Source organism: Oncorhynchus tshawytscha, linkage group LG19 (genome assembly GCF_018296145.1).
Source record: "Oncorhynchus tshawytscha isolate Ot180627B linkage group LG19, Otsh_v2.0, whole genome shotgun sequence".
NCBI lineage: Eukaryota > Metazoa > Chordata > Actinopteri > Salmoniformes > Salmonidae > Oncorhynchus > Oncorhynchus tshawytscha.
In genome coordinates this window covers 12,298,933-12,318,169 of record NC_056447.1, presented here as the reverse complement: position 1 = coordinate 12,318,169, position 19,237 = coordinate 12,298,933, and the positions used below count along the sequence as shown (strand labels likewise).

The following is a 19,237-nucleotide window of genomic DNA, read 5'->3' as shown; positions in this document are numbered from 1 at the left end:
TGGAGACCTTCAAATGTTCAGGAAATAATTTCCTAGACAGATTTGCCTGGTAGCTAGAAAACCTTTCCTTATGCAGCGGGGCATCAGGGTAGAGTTGTCTGTGGCAAACTGTTCCTCTGGCAATCATTGAAACCTTCTTTGGTAACGAGGGCCTGTACTGGTAACGAGGCTCTGTACTGGGTTTTGTTCTTGGAAACGAGACTGAAAATTAGTTTGCAGTCTGCATTGCTGTGGAATATGACCATATCCCCAGCATCACAGCCGGAAGGTGGGAGTAGACCAGCCTGACCCCCCTTTTCATTGTGCCGATTTCTCTCCAGTTTTTTTATTTATTTCACCATTATTTAACCAGGTAGGCTAGTTGAGAACACGTTCTCATTTACAACTGCGCCCTGGCCAAGATAAAGCAAAGCAGTGCGACAAAAACAACAGAGTTACACATGGGATAAACAAACGTACAGTCAATAACACAATAGAGAAGTCTATATACAGTGTGTGCAAATGTAGTAAGATTAGGGAGGTAAAGCAATAAATAGGCCATAATGGCGAAATAATTACAATTTAGCATTAACACTGGAGTGATAAATGTGCAGAAGATGAATGTGCAAGTAGAGATACTGGTGTGCAAAGGAGCAAAAATGAATAACATGGGGATGAGGTAGTTGGGTGGGCTATTTACAGATGGGCTGTGTACAGGTGCAGTGATCGGTAAGCTGCTCTGACAGCTGATGCTTAAAGTTAGTGAGGGAGATAAGTCTCCAGCTTGAGTGAAATAATGCAGAGAAAGCGTGCCATGAAAAAGTTGAGGGATGAGAACTTGTCAGCGACCACTGCAATGTCAGCGACCACTGTATGCTGGAGGAGCACATCTCCAAATGGAAATTTCAGCAACATGTAGTGGACAGCATAAGAAAATAGGTTTCTGACCTCGGCATAGGTCTTCAGCTTGCCTTGGCCCCCATGTCGAGTCTCTATAGTAGAGGAACGCTCGTCTCAAAACAGGGCCAATCACTTTTTAGACACGGTTCCTAATCAACACTAAAAGCAAAATCACGTAGCCGCCATACCGCTCAGGAAGGAGATGCGTTCTGTCTCCTAGAGATAACGTACTCGGTGCGAAAAGTGCAAATCAATCCCAGAACAACAGCAAAGGACCTTGTGAAGATGCTGGAGGAAACAGGTAAAAAAGTATCTATATCCACATATCTACAGTAAAACGAGTCCTATATCGACATAACCTGAAAGGCCGCTCAGCAAGGAAGAAACCACTTCTCCAAAACCGCCATGAAAAAGCCAGACTACGGTTTGCAACTGCACATGGGGACAAAGATGGTACTTTTTGGAGAAATGTCCTCTGGTCTGATGAAACAAAAATAGAACTGTTTGGCCATAATGACCATCGTTATTTTTGGAGGACAAAGGGGGAGGCTTGCAAGCCGAAGAACACCATCCCAACCATGAAGCACGGGGGTGGCAGCATCATCTTGTGGGGGTGCTTTGCTGCAGGAAGGACTGGTGCACTTGACAAAATAGATTGCTTCATGAAGGAAAATTATGTGGGTATATTGAAGAAACATCAGTCAGGAAGTTAAAGCTTGGTCGCAAATGGGTCTTCCAAATGGACAATGACCCCAAGCTTACTTCCAAAGTTCCATCACAAAGCTCTGACCCTTATCCTATAGAAAATTTGTTGGCAGAAGTGGAAAAGCGTGTGCGAGCAAGGAGGCCTACAAACCTGACTCAGTTACACCAGCTCTGTCAGGAGGAATGGGCAAAATTCACCCAACTTATTGTGGGAAGCTTGTGGAAGTCTTCCTGAAATATTTGACCCAAGTTAAACAATTTAAAGGCAACGCTACCAAATACTAATTGAGTGTATGTAAACTTCTGACACACTGGGAATGTGATGGAAGAAATAAAAGCTGAAATAAATAATTCTCTCAACTACTATTCTGACATTTCATATTCTTAAAATAAATTGGTGATCCTAACTGACCTAAGACAGTAACAATTTCCTATGATTAAATATCAGTAATTGTGAAAAACTGAGTTTAAATGTATTTGAAAAGGTGTATGTAAACTTCCGACTTCAACTGTATGTCACACTCGCACAAATGCGACCAGTTATTTTTCGTATTTACATTTTATTTATTTCACTAGCAAATGCATGTGAACTGCTGGCAGTTTAGAGCCCACTGAATGTCAATCTTATTTTCTCTAATGTTAGCTTGAAACAATTAGTGTTTACCTTTCCACAACACACGGAGTCAAAAAGGGATTCATTCCTGTGCTTACATACAGCTGACAGTCAGCAAACTCAGCATCACAACAAACAGGAGGAGGGGCAGACACGGGGTAGCTAAGTATAATGATGTATTAATCTCCATGTCCGTTGGTACAAACTCCGCACATGTCTGTGTGTTGCAGCTCGAGAATCGGGCTGTTAGATTTACTCAGTGGATTTATTTTTTATAAAAATGTAAAAAAATAAATGTCAAAAAATCAGGCCCAATTTGGCAAACACTTGCAGTTGCTGTAACAGTGCATGCAGATCTGGCATGTGTTGTGTATTAAAGTGTGTGTGTCAGACATATATATTTTCACCCTCACCATGCTTGTCTTCTCACACTGCAGGACTTAACAGTTAGTTATGACAATCTTAAATGGATCCAAGAATCCGGGTAATAGATTCTAGATTGGATGTTTTATGGATGGCTTGAGAAGGCAATGGACTATACTCCAGAGGGTAGAGACCTTTCAAGAACAAAGCATATATATATACTTATTTTCCACCATAATTTGCAAATAAATAAATAAAAAATCCTACAATGTGATTTTCTGGATTTTTCTCTCTCATTTTGTCTGTCATAGTCGAAGTGTACCTATGATGAAAATTACAGGCCTCTCTCATCTTTTTAAGTGGGAGAACTTGCACAATTGGTGGCTGACTAAATACTTTTTTGCCCCACTGTATACACACACACACACACACACACACACACACACACATACATACATACATACATACATACAGGTAGGCCACATATATATATACACACAAGGTAGGCCACATATACACTACCGTTCAAAAGTTTGGGATAACTTAGAAAAGTCCTTGTTTTTGAAGGAAAAGTACATTTTCTGTCCATTAAAATAACATCATATTGATAAGAAGGACAGTGTAGACATTGTTAATGTTGTAAATGACTATTGTAGCTGGAAACGGCTGATTTATAATGGAATATCTACATAGGCGTACAGAGGCCCATTATCAGCAACCATCACTCCTGTGTTCCAATGGCACGTCGTGTTAGCTAATCCAAGTTTATAATTTTAAACAGGCTAATTGACCATTAGAAAACGCTTTTGCAATTATGTTAGCACAGCTGAAAACTGTTGTTGTAAAGAAGCAATAAAACTGTCCTTTAGACTTGTTGAGTATCTGGAGCATCAGCATTTGTGGGTTTGATTAAAGGCTCAAAATGGTCAGAAACAAAGTACTTTCTTCTGAAACTTGTCAGTCTATTCTTGTTCTGAGAAATGAAGGCAATTACGTGCGAGAAATTGCCAAGAAACTGAAGGTCTCGTACAACGCTGTGTAATACTCCCTTCACAGAACAGTGCAAACTGGCGCTAACCAGAATAGAAAGAAGTGGGAGGCCCTGGTCCACAACTGCGCAAAAGGACAAGTACATTAGTGTGTCTAGTTTGAGAAACAGACGCCTCACAAGTCCTCAACTGGCAGCTCCATTAAATAGTACCCGCAAAACACCAGTCTCAATGTCAACAGTGAAGAGGTGACTCCGGGATGCTGGTCTTCTAGGCAGAGTTGCAAAGAAAAAGCCATATCACAGACTGGCCAATAAAATGAAAAGTTAAGATGGGCAAAAGAACACAGACACTGGACAGAGAACACTACCTAGAAGTCCAGCATCCCGGAGTTGCCTCTTCACTGTTGACGTTGAGACTGGTGTTTTGCAGGTACTATTTAATGAAGCTACCAGTATGCCAATATGTAGATATTTAATTTTAAAAAATCTGCCGTTTTCCAGTTACAATTGTAATTTACAACATTAACAATGTCTACAGTTGTGGCCAAAAGTTGAGAATGACAAAGTCACAAAGTCTGCTAACTCAGTTTGTATGATGGCAATTTGCATATACTCCAGGATGTTATGAAGAGTGATCAGATGAATTGCAATTAATTGCAAAGTTCATCTTTGCTATGCAAATGAACTGAATCCCCCCAAAGCTTTTCCACTGCATTTCAGCCCTGCAACAAAAGGACCAGCTGACATGTCAGTGATTCTCTCGTTAACATAGGTGTGAGTGTTGACGATGACAAGGCTGCAGATCACTCTGTCATGCTGATTGAGTTCGAATAACAGACTGGAAGCTTCAAAAGGAGGGTGGTGCTTGGAATCATTGTTCTTCTTCTGTCATCCATGGTTACCTGCAAGGAAACACGTGCAGTCATCATTGCTTTGAACAAAAAGGGCTTCACAGGCAAGGATATTGCTGCCAGTAAGATTGCACCTAAATCAACCATTTATCGGATCATCAAGAACTTCAAGGAGAGCGGTTCAATTGTTATGAAGAAGGCTTCAGGGCGCCAAAGAAAGTCCAGCAAGCGCAGGGACCGTCTCCTAAAGTTGATTCAGCTGCGGGATCGGGGCACCACCAGTACAGAGCTTGCTCAGGAATGGCAGCAGGCAAGTGTGAGTGCATCTGCACGCATAGTGAGGCAAAGACTTTTGGAGGATGGCCTGGTGTCAAGAAGGGCAGCAAAGAAGCCACTTCTCTCTTGGAAAAACATCAGGGAGAGATTGATATTCTGCAAAAGGTACAGGGATTGGACTGCTGAGGACTGGGGTAAAGTCATTTTCTCTGATGAATCCCCAAGCCGATTGTTTGGGGCATCCGGAAAAAAGCTTGTCCGGAGAAGACAAGGTGAGCGCTACCATCAGTCCTGTGTCATGCCAACAGTAAAGCATCCTGAGACAATTCATGTGTGGGGTTGCATCTCAGCCAAGGGAGTGGGCTCACTCACAATTTTGTCGAAGAACACAGCCATGAATAAAGAATGGTACCAACACATCCTCCGAGAGCAACTTCTCCCAACTATCCAGGAACAGTTTGGTGACAAACAATGCCTTTTCCAGCATGATGGAGCACCTTGCCATAAGGCAAAAGTGGCTCAGGGAACAAAACATCGATATTTTGGGTCCATGGCCAGGAAATTCCCCAGACCTTAATCCCATTGAGAACTTGTGGTCTATCCTCAAGAGGCGGGTGGACAAACAAAAACCCACAAATTCTGACAAACTCCAAGCATTGATTATGCAAGAATGGGCTGCCATCAGTCAGGATGTGGCCCAAACGTTAATTGGACAGCATGCCAGGGTGGATTGCAAAGGTCTTGAAAAAGAAGGGTCAACACTGCAAATATTGACTCTTTGCATCAACTTCATGTAACTGTCAATAAAACCCTTTGACACTTATGAAATGCTTGTAATTATACTTCAGTATTCCATAGCAATATCTGACAAAAAAATCTAAAGACACTGAGTCAGCAGACTTTGTGAAAATTAATATGTATCATTCAAAACTTTTGGCCATGATTGTACACCATATTTCTGATCAATTTGATGTTACTTTAATGGACAAAAAATGTGCTAATCTTTCAAAAACAAGGACATTTCAAAGTGATCCCAAACTTTTGTAGAATAATAGTGAAGACATCAACACTATGAAATAACACATATGGAATCTTGTAGTAAACAAAAAAGTGTTAAACAAATCAACAAATATTTTATATTTGAGATTCTTCAAAGTAGCCACCCTTTGCCTTCATGACAGCTTTGCACATTCTTGGCATTCTCTCAACTAGCTTCACCTGGAATGCTTTTCCAACAGTCTTGAAGGAGTTACCACATATATTGAGCACTTGTTGGCTGCTTTTCCTTCACTCTGCGGTCCAACTCATCCCAAAGCATCTAAATTGGGTTGAGGTCGGGTGATTGTGGGGGCCAGGTCATCTGATGCGGGACAACAGGTAGCCTAGTGGTTAGAGCGTTGGGCCAGTAACCAAAAGGCCGTCATTGTAAATAAGAATTTGTTCTTAACTGACTCTCCCAGTTAAAGTAAAATTCAATTCAAAATTCAATAAAACATTTTTAAAAAGGTTAAAAGATTTTAAAAAAGGTTAAAAAAAAAGAAGTTCAATAAAACATTTAAAACATGCAGCCATCACTCTCCATCTTGGTCAAATATCTCTCACACAGCCCGGAGGTGTGGTTGGGTCATTGTCCAAATGATTATCCCACTAAGCTCAAACCAGATAGCATTCTGCAGCGATACGCCATCCTGTGGTAGCCTTGCTGGTTAAGTATGCCTTGAATTCTAAATAAATCACAGACCGTGTCACCAGCAAAGCACTCCCACTGCATCACACCTCCTTCTCAATCGTTCACCTACTCTGCGTGTCACAAAGACATGAAAGTTGGAACCAAAAATCTCAAATTTGGACTCATCAGAAGAAAGGACAGATTTCCACAAGTCTAATGTCCATTCCTCGTATTTCTTGGCCCAAGCAAGTCTCTTCTTCTTGGTGGTGTCCTTTAGTAGTGGTTTCTTTGCAGCAATTCGACCGTAAAGGCCTGATTCACGCAATCTCCTCATAACAGTTGATGTTGAGACGTGTCTGTGAAGCATTTATTTGGGCTGCAATCTGTTGTTCAGTTAATTGCCTGATTCTGAGGCTGGTAACTCCAATGAACTTCTCCTCTGCAGCAGAGTTAACTCTGGGTCTTTCTTTCCTGTGGCGGTCCTCATGAGAGCCAGTTTCATCATAGCGCTTGATGGTTTTCTTGAAATTGTCTGGATTGACTGACCATGTTTTAAAGTAATGAGGGACAGTCATTTCTCTTTGCTTGTTTGAGCTGTTCTTGCCATAATACGGACTTGGTCTTTTATCAAATAGGGCTATCTTCTGTATACCACCCCTACCTTGTCACAACACAATTGATTGGCTAAAACACAACAAGAAGGAAAGAAATTCCACAAATTAACTTTTAACAAGGCACACCTGTTAATTGAAATGTATTCCAAGCTGGTTGAGAGAATGCCAAGAGTGTGCAAAGCTTTCAACAAGGCAAAGGGTGGCTACTTTGAAGAAACTCAAATATAAAATATATGTTGATTTGTTTAACACTTTTTTGGTTACCTCATGATTCCATGTGTTATTTCATAGTTTTGATGTCATCACTATTATTATGCAATGTAGAAAATAGTCAATATAAAGAAAAACCCTGGAATGAGTAGATGTGTCCAAACTTTTGACTGGTCATTGACCTATGAATAACACCCACGGGCAGTGAGAACACCACTCTCAAAGGCTCTAAGTACCGTAGACATTCTGAAATGACACAACCCAAAAAGCAAAACCCATGGCAATTTTAAAAGTTGATGACATGCCCATTGCCCATATGCTGTCTATATACATTAAAGGTGGCTGGACCATCCAATAACATTAAACATTAAAAAGCAAAGTCATAGCTTCAAATGGCTATTTGCGTGTGGAACTGTTCCAAAAAGGCATCTTTAATTGTTATGTAAGTGTCTTGGAGAGTTAGGTACAAGGACGGTGCCAACTAACTAGGCCTTTTGACTCAGCGATCATGGTCACATGGAAAAAGCTGCAGTCCCAATCCTCCACAAATCTCCCTTGGATTAAAGGCTAATTGCATTTAATTTCCTTTATAAATCCAAACTTGGCATAATTTCTGCAAAAGCTATCTTTAAATATACACCCCCCTTCGTATTTATTTAGACGATGAACCTAAAACTTGTAATTTGGCGCAATACTCCAGCAGTTTGGATTTGAGATTTTTTTTAAAACATGAGTGGAGCCTCCCGAGTGGCGCAGAGGTCTAAGCAGTCATGTGTGGAGGACGCATGTCTCGAACTTCGCCTCTACTGAGCACACTTCAGCAACGAGACAAGAGCTTAACTACCAATTGGATATCACAAAACTGGGAAGAATATGAGGTAAATAAAAAAAGGATACAAAATGCACCTTTTATTTGAGGGCATTTTCATTTCTGTTTCACCATGTAGAAATGAACATATTTATGTCAAGTTGAAGTCGGAAGTTTACATACACTTAAGTTGGAGTCATTAAAACTTGATTTTCAACCACTCCACACATTTCTTGTTAACAAACTATAGTTTTGGCACGTCAGTTAGGACATCTACTTTGTGCATGACACAAGTCATTTTTCCAACAATTGTTTACAGAAAGATTATTTCACTTATAATTCACTATATCACATTTCCAGTGGCTCAGAAGTTATACACTAAGTTGACTGTGCCTTTAAACAGCTTAGAAACTTCCAGAAAATTATGTAATGGCTTTAGAAGCTGCTGATAAGCGAATTGACATAATTTGAGTCAATTGGAGGAGTACTGGTGGATGTATTTCAAGGCCCACCTTCAAACTTAGTGCCTCCTTGCATGACATCACGGGAAAATCAAAAGAAATCAGCCAAGACCTCAGGAGAAAAAAAATTGTAGACCTCCACAAGTCTGGGTCATCCTTGGACAATTTCCAAATGCCTGAAGGTACCACGTTCATCTGTACAAACAATAGTACGCAGGTATAAACACCACGGGACCACGCAGCTGTCATACCGCTCAGGAAGGAGAAGCGCTCTGTCTCGCTAGAGATGAACGTACTTTGGTGCGAAAGGTGCATATCAATCAATCCCAGAACAGCAGCAAATTACCTTGTGAAGATGCTGGAGGAAACAGGTACAAAAGTATCTATATCCACAGTAAAACGAGTCCTATATCGACATAACCTGAAAGGCCACTCAACAAGGAAGAAGCCACTGCTACAAAACCACCATAAAAAAGCCAGACTACGGTTTGCAACTGCACATGGGGACAAAGATTGTACTTTTGGGAGAAATGTCCTCTGGTCTGATGAAACAAAAATAGAACTGTTTGGCCATAATGACCATCGTTATTTTTGGAGGACAAAGGGGGAGACTTGCAAGCCGAAGAACATCATCCCAACCATGAAGCACGGGGGTGGCAGCATCATCTTGTGGAGGTGCTTTGCTGCAGGAGTGACTGGTGCAGTTGACAAAATAGATGGCTTCATGAAGGAAAATTATGTGGTTATATTGAAGGAAATGATGTGGTTATATATAAGAAACATCAGTCAGGAAGTTAAAGCTTGGTCGCAAATGGGTCTTCCAAATGGACAATGACCCCAAGCATACTTCCGAAGTTGTGGCAAAATGGCTTAAGGACAAGAAAGTCAAGGTATTGGAGTGGCCATCATAAAGCCCTGACCTCAATCCTATAAAACATTTGTGGGTAGAACTGAAAAAGCGTGTGCAAGCAAGGAGGCCTACAAACCTGACTCAGTTTCACCAGCTCTGTCAGGAGGAATGGGCCAAAATTCACCCAACTTATTGTGGGAAGCTTGTGGAAGGCTACCTGAAACGTTTGACCCAGGTTAAACAATTTAAAGGCAATGCTCCCATTGAGGATTATAATAAATACCCTTTGATGTCATACAAGCAAGCCAAAACACCCGAGTCCAAATGTGCACTTCACATTTCCATATCATAAATCTAATGTAATATACAGTGTCAATGTTTATGATCACTATGCTTTATGGTCCTATGGACAAGATGACATGACTTCATACCCTGCGTTGTTCTGAACAGAATAAGCCTAGAGTGGCTTGCGAAAGTATTCACCCCCCTTCACATTTTTCCTATTTTGATGCCTTTACAACCTGGAATTAAAATTGATTTTTGGGGGGTTTGTATCATTTGATTTACACAACATGCCTACCACTTTGAAGATGCATTTTTTTATTATTGTGAAACAAACAAGAAATAAGACCAAAAAACTGAAAACTTGAGCATAACTATTCACCCCCTAAAGCCAATATGTTGTAGAGCCACCTTTTGCAGCAATTACAGCTGCAAGTCACGTGGGGAATGTCTCTATAAGCTTGGCACATCTAGCCACTGGGATTTTTGCCCATTCTACAAGGCAAAACTGCTCCAGCTCCTTCATTTTGCATGGGTTCCACTAGTGCACAGCAATCTTTAAGTCATTCCACAGATTCTCAATTGGACTGAGGTCTGGGCTTTGACTACGCCATTCCAAGACATTTAAATGTTTTCCCTTAAACCACTTGAGTGTTGCTTTAGCAGGATGCTTAGGATCATTGTCCTTCTGGAAGGTGAACCTCCGTCCCTGTCTCAAACCTTTGGAAGACTGAAACAGGTTTCGTCAAGAAATTCCCTGTATTTAGCACCATCCATCATTCCTTCAATTCTGACCAGTTTCCCAGGCCCTGCTGTTGAAAAACATCCCCACAGCATGATGCTGCCACTACCATGGGATGGTGTTCTCGGGGTGATGAGAGGTGTTGGGTTTGCACCAGACATAGCGTTTTCCTTGATGGCTAAAAACTACATTTGTGTCTCATCTGACCAGAGTACCTTCTTCCATATGTTTCGGGAGTCTCCCACATGCCTTTTGGCGAACACCAAACGTGCTTGCTTATTTTTTCTTTTTCTTTGCTTTTCTGGCCACTCTTCCGTAAAGCCCAGCTCTGTGGAGTGTACAGTTTAGTGGTCCTATGGACAGATACTCCAATCTCTGCTGTGGAGCTTTGCAGCTCCTTCAGGGTTATCTTTGGTGTCTTTGTGCCTCTGATTAATGCCCTCCTTGCCTGGTCAGTGAGTTTTGGTAGGTGGCCCTCTCTTGGCAGGTTTATTGTGGTGCCATATTCTTTCTATTTTTTTAAATAATGGATTTAATGGTGCTCCGTGGGATGCTCAAAGTTTCTGATATTTATTTTATAACCCAACCCTGATCTTTACTTCTCCACAACTTTGTTCCTGACCTGTTTGGAGAGCTCCTTGGTCTTCATGGTGCCGCTTGCTTAGTGGTGTTGCAGACTCTGGGGCCTTTCAGAACAGGTGTATATATACTGAGATCATGTGACAGATAATGTGACACTTAGATTGCACACAGGTGGACTTTATCTAATTATGTGACTTCTGAAGGTAATTGTTTGCACCAGATTTCATTTAAGGACTTCATAGCAAAGGGGGTGAATACATATGCACACACCATTTTTCCATTTATTTATTATTTTATAATTATTTGAAACAAGTTTTTTTCCCCATTTCACTTCACCAATTTGGACTATTTTGTGTATGTCTATTACATGAAATCCAAATAAAAATCCATTTAAATTACAGATTGTAATGCAACAAAATAGGAAAAACACCATGAATACTTTTGCAAGGCACTGTATGTTTGTCATATTGTGATTTCTTTTTGCAGGGAACACTCATCGGAATGCACTCGTGACTATTTTATGCACACCAAAATTATGATCTGCTTCTCTGAATTGCCTTGTGAAAGCCTAACACTGTAATATCGTATTTTGTAACTTAGCTAGCCATGTTGGCAATAGAACACACTTTCAAATGATTCCCACTTGAGCAGATTGAGATTTATAATGGACCATTTTTGGAAAGCGTAAACAGCAGTAATTGTGTGTTCCAAAGAAAACTACAAGTCTGCTTGCTCTAGTTCCTCAACAGCACAGTTATGAGAGCTCATATTAGCACCTCATAGTTGAAGACTCTTCTTTTCAGTCATTAAAATGAGGTAGTAACGGTGCACACTTTGGAGAGGTGTGTCCACTTGGTGACACCAGTTAGACCTCTCACTCAAACCCTTGTCCTTTGTTTGTATTACCCCAAGTTTACCATGAATATTCTTATCATGATACTGAATGCATCCAATTCCTACGAGCATAAATGGTTAATGTGGATGCTACCATGATTACAGATAATCAGGATTGAATCATGAATAACGATGAGTGAGAAAGTTACAGATGCACAGATATGATGCCCTCAAAACAGGCTAACCTCTCACCATTAGCAATAACAGGGGAGGTAAGCCTTTTTTTGGGGGGGGTATATTTATGCATCCGTAACTTTCTCACTCATCATGATTAACGATTCATTCCTGATTATCCATAATCATGGGAGCATCCACATTAATGTAGTGTTCAGAAACATACTCTATTCTTATTTACAATAAGTGACTTCAAAATGCATGAAGCCTTTTTGCAGAGTATTCTTCAACTTCCCATTGCATGAGAATTGATCGAAAGCAATTACTGAGATGCTACAGTGCCCATAATCAATACACAACAGAAGCCCAACAGTATTCTGATCGATAATTCGGACTGGGTTTGCACTCAGCTAACATATGGAACTTTTTAAAGATGCTTACACCAAGGATCATTTGGGCATTTGATTTTGAATTTTAGGACCCCTGTTGGTACACTTAAAAAAACAAACGTTACAAAACATTGAATTTGGCCTTACTGCTATTAGCCCATAGAAACACATTGAATAACAGATTCATACATGAAGAAAGCGATAGTCCAAAAATAAATCAAAAGGAAGTTTGTTTTGAAGTGTCTGTCCTATATCTGAGAGATTACCATGATACTCATGAAAGATCAGGAAATAAAAACATGTTTGTTTTGAAGTGTCTGTCCTATATCTGAGAGATTACCATGATAACCATGATAGATCAGGAAATAAAAACATGTTTGTTTTGAAGTGTCTGTCCTATATCTGAGAGATTACCATGATAACCATGAAAGATCAGGAAATAAAAACATGTTTGTTTTGAAGTGTCTGTCCTATATCTGAGAGATTACCATGATAACCATGATAGATCAGGAAATAAAAACATGTTTGCGTCTAATGACATGTATACCTTTAACGTAGAAATGTCCTGTTCACTTCCATTCATTTTTCAAACACCATCGTATTCATGAGAGTCTCATCCTTCCATAGAGGGGTAATATTAGTGTGTAGCCCAAAACATTCGGACACTATTATTATAATTTTTATTGGTTGGGTACACAGTTTAGCAGATGTTATAGTGGACGCAGAGAAATGCTTACGTTACTAGCTCCTAACAATGCAGTAAAATGTACAAGTACACAAATAATTGACCTCGCCCAAAAAGTTAATAAAGAAATGTCGGAACGAATCCAAATAACAACCCGAAAGCACAGTAACAATATTTTCGGCTGTAGGTAATAATACAAACAATTCTGAGCAAATAATAAACATTCCCTTCTATTATATGAGGCACAGGAGGAGAAAAATGCTGTGCAGCAGAGAGATTTTAACTTTGGCTACTAACCATTGCAAAGTGATAACCCAGTCTCTTCCCATAACCGACCACAATACTGGCACACTTTGGCATTGCTTGGCTACTGAGAGAACCACTGAGTGTCAATATACCAAGGAGAGGAGGAGAGAAGTGGAGAGTATAGATAGAAGAAAAGCAAGTAGCTGACAATGAAAGAGGGGTAGAGAGATGGGCAGGAGAGGCACAAGAGGAGAGGGTGAGAGGAGTGGAGAGAGAGAAGAGGTAAGCTGCAGAGAAGAGGAGGAAGGTAAAGGAACGAGAGATGAGGAGCGAGTAAGACAGGTGGAGGAGGGTGGAGAGTTCGAATGAGAGAGAGATAATGTGTCAAAAACACAAAAATGACAAGAGAGAACTCCCTACCTCGATCCTGCTAATGGCTCTGTGTCAAAGGTGTGAGAAGAAGAAGAAAAGAAAGAAAGCAGAGCGAGGGGGGCACTCTCCCTGTTCGCCTCCCTGAAAATTCCTGCTGCGACACTCGTGCCAACAGGCAGGCAGACGGGCAGGCAGGGCGCCCCTGCGCTACGTCTCATTCTGCTTCTCATTTTGATAGAAAGGGGAGGGTGTGTGCGAGTGTGTAAGAAAGTGTGTGTGCATGTGTGTGTTTGGGGAAAGAGAGAATCAATGTCATTCTTTCAACTTCAGACACACAGGACAGGAGGCAGGAATTTCAAAAAGAAAGAACCCTTTCCACTGTGGAAGTCTGGACTGCTCATTCATGGCATACCATAGCATGGTATGGCTCAGCACAAATTCAGCACAGCCCTATACAGCCAATGTCTGCCAAACATGACATGGCATAGGCCAGCACAGTTCAACACAATCCCCTACATCTGTCCACATCTCAATATTCAAATTAGACTGCACTGAAGTCTGATGACAGGCTGTCCTCACAAAATAGGTTTCTAACCTCAAAGGTCTTTCCTGGTTAAATAAAGGTTAAATAAATATGAAAGCAAATTCAAGAAAGTCCTCCATTCATTTTTCTTGCGCCCATCTATAACCTATCCTGTTTTCTGATCAGTGCAGTTGAAGGGCAGAAAATCACTCAGTCAACTTACCTACAAGTGAAAAATAAACTTGTTTGTTCATTCTCCATCACTAACATGTACCCTCTCATTAGCTGTTAGTTGGAGAAGGATGTAACGAGGTTGCAGGGTGCTCATCATTTAGTCACACAGAGGGCTTTGATCACTTTCAGGACACACACACACACCAGTGTGACGCACACACACACAGGCCACTTGACAGCAATAAGAGCCATCCACACACACACACACACACACGCAGCAGCCCTTCATGTTCTGAAAGCCTCTCACGCAGCAGCCCTGCATGATCAAAGCTACAGGGCTCTCTCCATTTGGGCGACCGATACGGGCTTCCCAATTGCTTTCAAACAGCAATTTAAAGAGCTGCAATATGCATGTCATTACACCGACACCTTCTCAAGAAGGTTCTGATCTGATATAAACGGAAGCAAGTGATGATGATGAATATGCAATGGATCAGTCACTCCGAGTCAACCAGCCCTAACGGGGGCGCAGTCCTGCATGTAACATCAGGCCCCATGAAATGTAACTTCCGCTGCGCATTGCTAAGCAATAGCCTTTGATGAGTGATCCAGCAGGCTTCAATACAAAGCACAGTAACAGGGAAGTGGTCAGAGAGAGCCAGTAAGATGCACTACATGAACAAAAGTTTGTGGACAACCGTTCGTTGAGCATCTCATTCCAAAATCATGGGCATTATTATAGCATTGGTCCCCCCTTTTCTGCTATAAGTCCACTCTTCAGGAAGGCTTTTCACTAGATGTCGGACCGTTACTGAAGGGACTTGCTTCCATTCAGCCACAAGAGCATTAGTGAGGTCGGGCACTGATGTTGAGCGATTAGGCCTGGTTCACAGTCGGCATTCCAATTCATCCCAAAGGTGTTCAATGGGGTAGAGGTCAGGGCTGTGTGCAGGCCAGTCAAGTTCTTCCACACCAACCTCGACAAACCATTTTTGTATGGACCTGGCTTTGTGCACAGGGGCATTGTCATGCTGAAACAGGAAAGGGCCTTCCCCAAACTGTTGCCACAAAGTTGGAAGCACAGAATCGTCTGGAATGTCATTGTATGTGGTATCGTTAATATTTCCCTTCACTGGAATTAAGGGTCCTAGCCCGAACCATAAGAAACTGCCCCAGATCATTTTTCATCCTCTACCAAACTCTACATTTGGGACTATGCATTCGGGCAGGTACCGTTCTCCTGGAATCCACCAAACCCAGATTCGTCCATCTCTGTGAATGAATATGACAGTGAGAGAAATCACTTTTAAAGAATATACTGTAGATATTTCCAACAAGTAGGATGAGCTTTTCGGAGGGAAATAGAGACTTTATGAAAAGGCATCATTGTGCACATCTATTCAAACTGTTGTTGAGAAATAGGGAAATAGCAAGGTTTTGCCTTATTTATATATTCTGCCAGTGTTGGTGCCCGCTTTCACCGTGTTCATAACACTAGAAGGGCAAAATACACCCACCACTGTTCTACTTTCTGTCCTCGTCTCTCAACCAATAACTACATCTGAAAACCACCTGGCCAATCAACGTCATCAATTGATCCAAGACGAGCTCAGTTAATCCCTACTATTGTGACAACGAGTCGTCATAATGCTGCATCAAATGTACACGATCCTAGAGGCATTGGCAAACACAATGTAAGTAACTTCATTTATGTACCCTTAATTGCACCGAATACTTCTGTTTATCCTACAGCTATTGTACGCAGTAATCATGTGCCTATGAGCCAGAGTTATACTGTTAGCACTGAGGTGGTGTGCCATAGTAGGAAGACCACTGTGTGCAGCTCACCCTGAGCTATCAGCTCCAATATAAATAACATGAGTAAGTCTACCACTGATAAGCTTCCCAGTAAATCATTCAAAACAATCAAGCAACCCAGAAAAGTGCTAAAAATAGCCAATATTAACAGCCTTAGAAACAAGGTCCATGAAGTCAATAACTTGCTTGTAACAGATGGCATTCATATTCTGACTCTCTCTGAAACTCACTTAGATAATACCTTTGATGATAGTGGTAGCAATACATGGTTATAACATATATCGAAAATACAGAAATGCCAACGGGGGTGGTGTTGCGGTCTATACTCAGAATCACATTCCTGTAAAGCTTAGAGCAGATCTAATGTTAAATACTGTTGAAGTAATAAGGCTACAGGTTCATCTGCCTCATCTGAAGCCCATTCTGGTGGGAGGCTGCTATAGACCACCAAGTGCTAACAGTCAGTATCTGGATAATATGTGTGAAATGCTTGATAATGTATGTGATATCAACAGAGAAGTATATTTTCTGGGGGATTTAAATATTGACTTGCTATCATCAAGATGCCCACTCAAGAAAAAGCTTCAAACTGTGACCAGTGCCTGCAACCTGGTTCAGGTTGTCAGTCAACCTACCAGGGTAGTTACAAACAGCACCGGAATTAAATCATCAACATGTATTGATTACATCTTTACTAATGCTGCAGATATTTGCTTTAAAGCAGTATCCAAATCCATTGGATGTAGTGATCACAATATGGTATCCATATCTAGGAAAACCAAAGTTCCAAAGGCTGGGCCTAATATAGTGTATAAGAGGTCATACAATAAGTTTTGTAGTGTTTCCTATGTTGATGATGTAAATAATATTTGCTGGTCTGTGGTGTGTAATGAGGAGCAACTAGACGCTGCACTTGACACTTCTATGAAACTACTTATTCCAGTTATTAACAAACACATACCCATTAATAAAATGACTGTAAAAACTGTTAAATTCCCTTGGATTGATGAGGAATTGAAAAATGGCATAGTTGAGAAAGATGAGGCAAAAGTTATGGCAAATAAGTCTGGCAGCCCAACTGATTGGAAAATGTGCTGCAAATTAAGAAATCATGTGACTAAACTAAACAAAAATAAACTATACTATGAAACAAAGATAAATTATATAAAGAATGAAAGTAAAGAGCTTTGGGGCACCTTAAATGAAAATTTTGAGAAAAAAATCCAACTCGGCTCCATCATTCATTGAATCAGATGACTCATTCATCACAAAGCCCACTGATATTGCATTCTACTTTAATGACTTTTTCATTGGCAAGATAAGCAAACTTAGGGATGACATGCCAGCAACAAACTGTCACAACATATCCAAGTATATCGGACCAAATTATAAAAGACAAGAATCGTACTTATGAATTCCGTAAAGTCAGTGTGGAAGAGGTGAAAAATGATTGTTGTCTAGCAACAATGACAAGCCACCGGGGTCTGACAATCTGGATGGAAAATTACTGAGGACAATAACAGACGATATTGCCACTCCTATTTGCCACATCTTCAATTTAAGCCTACTAGAAAGTGTGTGCCCTCAGACCTGGAGGGAAGCAAAAGTAATTCCGCTACCCAAGAATAGTAAAGCCCCATTTACTGGCTCAAACAGCCGACCAATCAGCCTGTTACCAACCCTTAGTAAACGTCTGGAAAAAATAGTGTTTGACCAGATACAATGCTATTTTACAGTAAATAAATTGACAACAGACTTTCAGCACGCTTATAGGGAAGGACACTCAACAACCACAGCACTTACACAAATGACTGATGATTGGCTGAGAGAAATTGATGATAAAATGATTGTGGTGGCTGTCTTGTTAGACTTCAGTGTAGCTTTTGACATTATCGATCGTAGTCTGCTGCTGGAAAAACGTATGTGTTATGGCTTTACACCTCCTGCTATAATGTGGATGAAGTTACTTGTCTCACAGAACACAGAGGGTGTTCTTTAATGGAAGCCTTTCAAATATAATCCAGTTAGAATCAGGAATTCCCCAGGGTAGCTTGTTTAGGCCCCTTGCTTTTTAAAATGCTTACTAACGACATGCCTCTCACTTTGAGTTAAGCTAGAGTGTCTATGTATGAGGATGACTCAACACTGTACATGTCAGCTACTACAGTGACTGAAATGACTGCAACACTTAAAGAGCTGCAATTAGTTTCAGAGTGGGTGGCAAGGAATATGTTTATCCTAAATATTCCTAAAACTAAAAGCATTGTATTTGGGACAGAAAATTCACTAAACCCTAAACCTCAACTAAATCTTGTAATAAATAATGTGGAAATTGAGACGACTAAACCGCTTGGAGCCACCCTAGATTGTAAACTGTCATGGTCAAAAGATATTGATACAGTAGTAGCTAAGATGGGGAGAAGTCTGTCTATAATAAAGCAACACTATTAACAACACTATCAACAAGGCCCTAGTTTTGTCGCACCTTGACTACTGTTCAGCCGTGTGGTCAGGTGCCACAAAAAAGGAGATTGCAATTGGCTCAGAACAGAGCAGCACGGCTGGCCCTTGAATGTACACAGAGCGCTAATAATACTATGCATGTCAACCTCTCCTGGCTCAAAGTGGAGGAGAGACTGACTTCATCACTACTTTTATTTATGAGAGGTATTGACATGTTGAATGCACCAAGCTGTCTGTCTGAACTACTGGCACGCAGCTCGTACACCCATGCATACCCCACAAGACATGCCACGAGAGGTCTCTTCATAGTCCCCAAGTCCAGAACAGACTATGGGAGGTGCACAGTACTACATAGAGCCATGACAACATGGAACTCTATTCCACATCAAGTAACTGTTTGCAAGCAGTAAAATTTGATTTAAAAAACAGATAAAAAAACACCTTATGGAACAGTGGGGACTGTGAAGCAACACAAACAGGCACAGACACATGCATACAAACACAGATTTAGTACTGTAGATTTGTGGTAGTGGTGGAGTAGGGGCCTGAGGGCACACAGTGTGTTGTGGAATCTGTGAATGTATTGTAATGTTTTAAAAAATGTAGAAACTGCCTTAATTTTGCTGGACCCTGGGAAGAGTAGCTGCTGCCTTGGCTATCGGG

General features: G+C 40.9%; 1 protein-coding gene across 5 annotated transcripts in view; it reads right to left on the bottom strand.

The window, feature by feature from the left end:
• peak1 (pseudopodium-enriched atypical kinase 1) overlaps positions 1-19,237 on the bottom strand; it is a 247,577-nt gene that overhangs the window by 23,286 nt on the left and 205,054 nt on the right. The gene's annotated exons all lie outside the window — the stretch shown is intronic.